General features: G+C 35.9%; 1 long non-coding RNA gene across 1 annotated transcript; it reads left to right on the plus strand.

Annotated features, from left to right (window-relative positions):
* The first annotated feature begins 2176 nt into the window (after nt 1-2176).
* Nucleotides 2177-6103, plus strand: LOC138702694 (uncharacterized). The gene is made up of 5 exons (XR_011332863.1): nt 2177-2320; nt 2448-2901; nt 3029-3191; nt 3319-3445; nt 6023-6103. It is a non-coding gene; the product is annotated as an uncharacterized lncRNA (long non-coding RNA).
* The last annotated feature ends 826 nt before the right edge of the window (nt 6104-6929 follow it).

A 6929-nucleotide genomic window follows, 5' to 3' on the forward strand; every position in this document is an offset into this window, starting at 1 on the left:
GAGTGTACTTATTATTGAAACTTATGTTTTCAGCCGACGTGTTAACCCCTGGCAGTCATTATGTGCAAGCAGCATCATCATCTAACTCCACTGGGCGTCCATGATGCAGCTGTTCATGATGGACTTGAAGGTGGGGTGTATTTGGGGGACTAGGAAGGTGTGGAAACTGCTGGTTCAGGTCCCATTCCCCAAGATATACAGGTAAGGGGCAGGGATTCTTGAAACTTTTATAATATTTTGCTTTCTTAATGTACAAAATATGAAAGAGCCTAGACCAAATAGCATTAGTAGTACATGAAATTTATTAGAAATTATTATTATTATTATTATTATTATTATTATTATTATTATTATTATTATTATTATTATTATTATTATTATTGCAAAAAATTTAAAATATGAAGAAAACTGTTGATGTTACACAAAAATCTATTCAGAGATTTTAACGGAAACCTATGTTTTCAGGTAATGTGACGTCACCTGGCAGCCACTATGTACCTGCAGCACCATCTAACCCCCTGGGCGCCCATAATGCAGCTGCTGGTGGTGCTGTGCTTCGACGACTAGGTCTCCTTGTAGATTTCTGCTGGTTCAGGCCACAGTCTATACGGTTTACTGGTGAGAGACATGGATTATTCTTGATGAATGTGAATATGGCTTGTCACCCTATCTATTCTGTCCTGCTGGTCCTTCACATTCCAGTATTCGGGCCTGCAGTCCCGTTCTTACACTAGTTACTTCATTCAAAGGCCGTATTAAGTGATCAGCACATGCCCTTCACTACCTTTATTCATAACTGTGTCTATACATGTCCATCCATTTCATTTATCACTCACTATATTTTGAAATTTATTATCTATAACTCACTATCGTACTACTCTCATCTCATTGTATTTCCCCTACTCCTAATAATTTAATTTACTATTTAATTCTGACCCTACTTCCTCTGCATTACCTATTCTTGTGCCATTGCTAACTATCCCTTGTATTGGTCTTATGATAAAAATTAATTTCATGTTTTTTTATTCAAAATTGGCTTACTTCTTTCTTCATTACTTATTAGTCCCTACTGACATATAACTCATCTTGGCTAATCCCTATTCCTATCTCACTTTACTCTTTAAGGATATGTGAACCTGAATATTTAAAAAAAAAATATCTTTCGTTTTTGTTTTTGCATTAAAACATTATGCAGTGTTTTCTGAATTCTGTGACGTATAGTTTTTATATAGCTTATTTATTTGTGGACATGTTCTAATACAATAAAGGTCAACAAAGACATTCACTTTCAACTTTAAATAAACTAAATTTTCTTAAAGTTGTAATTTTCCACACTGATTTCACATCCATTTATGCAAAAAGTGGACTACAATAACGCCCAGCTCTTTGAAAATAAAAAGAATTACGTCACAATACATTATGTAAATTATATATAGGACACCAAAAATTGTTACAATTAACAGCTCTACATGGCCGAGCGTAGTCCAATTTTTATAAGTATGTATTCATTGCTTGTCGTAAAAAATTAAATATATTAGAGAAACCATAACAATGATATGGTAATCAAATAACTGCAAATTGTTTTTTCATACTCTAGTAAAACTGGCTTTAAAAATTATTAGTAACTTTTTCATACTTCTATCAGTTATTAAGTTCTAATAAATGTTGTTACTGTAGGTCTACATTGTAACTTTGTCCACTTGTGAGTTACTTGACTTGTAAATGTTCATAAATTTAGATCCTGCATTTTCTAATATTTTTTGTGATCGTTCACGTAAATATTTCCTTAATTCATTACACTACTCAATTGCTTATCTTCTCACTACGTATAAATATCATCATGATCTACAATTATTCAATTACGCTTCGTCCTTTCTCTGTACAGATTCCTCTGCTATTTTTCCCCCTCTGACATATAATTTTCTTAAATTATGTATTGGCTTTCTTTTCTTATTACCTGTTTCTCATTAACCGATCGATTCACATTATCTATACTTCCCTTATTTTCACCGCTTCTCCTTTTTTCCCTTATCTTCTTTCCTGGAAATTATTCTTATTTTATTTATATTATCTTACTTTCTCAATTTTGAAAATATAAAGAAAACTACTGTTTCTACCAAAAATCGATTTCGAGATTTTGACTGAAGCATATGTTTTCAGCTAACGTGACGGCATCTGGAAACTACAGTGTGCAAGCAGGACCATCTGACACCCTAGGTGCCCGTGACGCAGCTGTTGATGGCGAGGATATTGGTGCTGTGCTTGGACCACCAGGCATCGTGTGGATGCTGTTGCAGGTCACAATCTATAGGATGCACTGGTAAGACAGAGAGGTATTATTCATAAATTTGTATTATTTTAAGTACACAATTTACAAAATACAAAGAAAATTATTGATGGTATAAAAATTCCATTCTGAGATTTTTACTGAAATTTATATTTTTTAGTTGATGTGATGACACCTGGAGGCCACTATCTTCATACAGCACAATCCAACCATCTGGGCGTCCATGATGAAGCTGCTAGCGGCAAGAATATTGATGGTGCTGTGCTTGGACCACTAGCCTCGTGTGGATGCTGGTGCAAGTCACAATTCATAGGATGCACTGGTAAGAGATAGAGATTATTCATAAATTTGCATTATTTTACTTAGTCAATGTAAAAAATACAAAGAAAACTACTGATGCTATAAAACTTCCATTTGGAGATTCTTGATATAAATTTATATTTTTTATTTTATGTGATGACACCTGGAAGTCACTATCTTCATACAGCAACATCTAATCTCCAGAGTGTCCATGATGCAACTGCTAGTGGCGAGAATGGTGGTGGAGCTGTGCTTGGACGACTAGGCCTCTTGTGGATTCTTCTGGATCAGGCCACATTCTGCAGGATGTACTGGTGAGAGACATGAATTATTATTTTTATATTTATATTATTTTACTTTCTCACTTTACAAAATAAAAACAAAACTACCGATTCATAAAAAAATTGTTTCGGAGATTTTGATGGAAACCTATGTTTTCAGCTTGCGTGATGGAATATGGTAGCCACTGTGTGTAAGCAACATTATCCAACCCCCTGTACCCCCCACGGTGCAGCTGATGACGAGAATACTTATGGTCTGTGCTTGAACGACTAGGCCTCGTGTGGATGCTGCTGTTGCTGGTCACAATCTCTAGGATGCACTGGTAAGAGACAGGGACTCTTCATAATTTTGTGTTTAATTTTCTCAATTTACAAATTACACAGAAAACTACTGATATTAAAAAATCGATTTTGAAGATTTTTACGAAAATCTATGTTTTTAACTTGCAGTACCATCTAAGTCCCTGGATGCCCATGATGCAGTTGTTGGTGGCGGACACGTAGGTGGTGCTGTGCTTGGGCAACTACTCCACGAGTGGATGCTGCTGGTGCAGGGCACAATCTCTAGAATGCTCAGGTGAGTGACAGTGATTCTTCCGACATTTGTAGCATTTAGTTCCTCAATTGACAAAATATAACGTCGTTGTTCCTGCAATAAATTTTGTGTGACATATTTATCGATATTAAAATTTTTTTTACTCTATTAAATAACCTAAACAGTGATACAGCAAACAATAAAATCTCCTATAAATTTCTTTGTTTCGAAAATGTAAGAATTCAGTCTATGTACGGCTGCCATAGGATGATTAAATGTGTTTTTCCTTCGTACTGAAAACTTTTATATTTTGCACATAGGAGTTATTGCAGGAACGACGACGATATATAGCAAAGTATCGAATCCACAAAAATGATTTTGAAGATTTTAGAAAGAAATCTCCGTTCTCAAGATCCGCCATGTCTTGTCAGTGTACAACGTTATTTCGTACACTATTGGCCGGAATATTTTTCGTAATGAACAATTATGAGTGTGTGAATTCGGGAATTGTGCACAGGAATTATAAATTTTACTGATTAATTTCTTGAGTTAAAAACCCATATTGTTCCTCCAGTAGAATTTCCCACACGATTTTATTTGTACGAGTATTATAAACAATAAACCTGACACTAAATCGCAAGTGAATCTGAGCGGTTCGTGCAGTAAAGTTGGCGGGGTACGTAGCCCCTTTCTCATTTTCGAAAAGAGAGTTTCTTCTGAAAATTCAAATTTGACTGTTAATTTGTAAATATGTCGTGCTCTACCATACTTACGTTTGGAGGCACATGGTTGTATTTTACACAACAGTTAGGTCTTTGGTACCTCTCTGTCCTTCACATATTTTCTATTCTTGCTGCATATTCGGCGGAATTTCGGTAGCGAGAGAATATTTTTTTTACAAGGGTGGTGGTTTAAGCTTGGGGCTTATTTTGTCGAAATAAATTTTGTTCGGGTTACCGATTTCGATGCTACCGCGTCCGACGTTGGTGGCGGGTAAATCCAGGACCCAGCTCCGCGCCATTATACCCCGCGGATTTGTCCTGGCCATTGTTGATACGCTGGAAAATAATGTTATCCGTTAGCTGTTAGAGGCAATGGAGGAACTCGATTTCTTTGCTGATTACTGCTAGTCGTGTAGGATTCCTAAACTAGATTCAGCGGTACTCTCAGCCCATTCGTTCCCATTTCGAAAAAGTGTCTCGTTCGAAAAGTCCATTTTGAAGAAATGTTTAAATGGTGTTTGGAATTCGTTTCGAAAATTTACTTTTGTTCGTGTCCGACGTGGGTGAATCCATAACCGTGCCTCTTCATTCGATTGCGTCATTATATCCCGCTTATTTGTGATTGAATACTCCGTAATTTTTTTAGAGAATGAAAAATTATAACCCCCACGTAAATGCTGAAAGAGGTCAAGAATGATTTAGAATTATTTGCCGGTTAGCACTAGCCATGCAGTGTTTCCACAGTTTCGTCTCTTGGCCTCACTCCCATTTGAATAAAAAAAAAGAACTCATCCAATTCGTTCACATTTTCTAGAAAAGTCTCCTCCGATTATTCGATTTTGATAGTTTATTTAAATTTTCCGTCTCTACTTGAGAAATTTTGCAAATGATGGTTCATAGCCTTGCTTTTTTTTTCTTCGAAAATTAAATCAACTTTTCGGGATCTAGATTTGATGATACTGAGTCAGACTTAGGTCGCCATTGAATGTAGGGCTGCAACTCGTTACCTGAGTTTGCTATGATATCCCGCTCATTTGTGACTAACATGTTTCCTGTCCTTTTTTTAGAAATGATAGATATTTAGCCCCACCTAATTGCTGTCAGTGGAAACTTAGTATATGCTTTATTTTTCTGATGGTTGTCAGTACATCTGCGGGATTCTTGTACTTAAAGTTTGTTCTCTTTTTCCAAACAAGAAGTTTTATCCGAAAAGCCAATTTTAATTGCTCCTTCATAATATGCCGAGCTCTACAGAGTGTTTCAAAAGTGATGGTCAATATTTTACGGATTAAAAGTACAAACTAACCAAAGCAAAAAACTCCAGTATACATTTGTTGCCGAGATAAAGCACATTTCTGTTAGTTTCCTCGCTGACTAAGAGCAGACGTGTATACATGAATATTTGAATTCTACATCCCTATTTGAGCAGGTGTTCAAAATGCTCTCCATGCATCTGAACGCAACATTGTGCTCTTTTCTGTAGTGAGCTGCGAATCCTCTGGGGCAGTCCTCTATCATTATTTATTTGCTGAAAGGAACGTTCAATCCGAAAACAGATTCCTAAAGTTTGTTTACTTCACAAGTGTAAACCAGGCTTTCTACATTGCCCCAAACACAGAAAACTAATCATATTTAAATCCGGTGACCTGGGGGACCACGGTGTAGATCGTACTCTAAGGGAATATTGCATGAACGGTTATTTTCGAACCAATATTTATTTCAGCTTTTTGCTTCTTTCAATTTGTGCTTTTTATATGTAAATCATTACCGTCACTATTGAAACATTCTGTATACAGCATTATATTTTTAGACTCCTGTTGCTTTTTTTAGTGTTGAGATTGCATCGTATACGTTGTTTCTCTGACTCTGGTGTGATGGAAAACGTTTATTTTTACAGGCAGAAGAAGAGGGATCTTAAGCTGGTGTCAGCTGGGCGAGCTTCAGCAGTGGAGGGCTTCACACATTGCAGGCGGCAAGGCAAGTAATCATATTCTGGTATTATCGTGGAGATACACTTCAAAACTTCCTGTTGCATCTGTTAGTGTGCAGCAATTTCTCCTCAACTATTAGTCCAGTTATATTTATAATCATAATCTATCATACGAAATATAAGAATGGAAATAATAATGGATATATATACACAGTATTTTGCAATCAGAAACTCGTATTCGCAATCCACTTGAAACATCGCTCGATATGCTTTGAAATGTTTCGTTTTATGTAGAATAAATTGGCGAGTCTTTTCCTTATCAGAAAAAAAGTGATATTTTGGATATGTTTATTTACAGGGGAATTATTTCTATCTTTGCGATTTTATTGCAAGTTTTTATTACTTACAAAGAATAGACAAAAAATGAATAGAGAGGGGGGAAAAAAGAGGGATGTTCTACCATGAGATTTTCATCTCATTCAGACGCTAGATACCCATGGAAGTTGATAAAGCGCTCTAAAGTAACCAATTAAAAACACTGGATCTTATTATACGTCAGAGAAATAAATTTTTTGTTTTAATTTCTGATAATGCACCGTAAATATTTTCTGCTGGAAAGTGATCGGATTTGCATCTCAGATTTTACACTCCACGTTTTGTCCCCACATGTTTCTAAATTTTTGTACTGAAGAGATGACATTTTCACTGTAAGTTCCTGACCTGTTTTTAACACAGCTTTAATTAAAACTTGAGGCAGAAGAGAGATTATGATTGAAAGATGCAGGACAATACATCCTACCTCCGTTCCCGTAATAACACGTTGAAACACATGGCTAAAGGTCACATTATGGTACAAATCTAAATACAATGATAT

This window comes from Periplaneta americana, chromosome 7 (assembly GCF_040183065.1).
Source record: "Periplaneta americana isolate PAMFEO1 chromosome 7, P.americana_PAMFEO1_priV1, whole genome shotgun sequence".
In the NCBI taxonomy this organism is placed as follows: Eukaryota; Metazoa; Arthropoda; class Insecta; order Blattodea; family Blattidae; genus Periplaneta; species Periplaneta americana.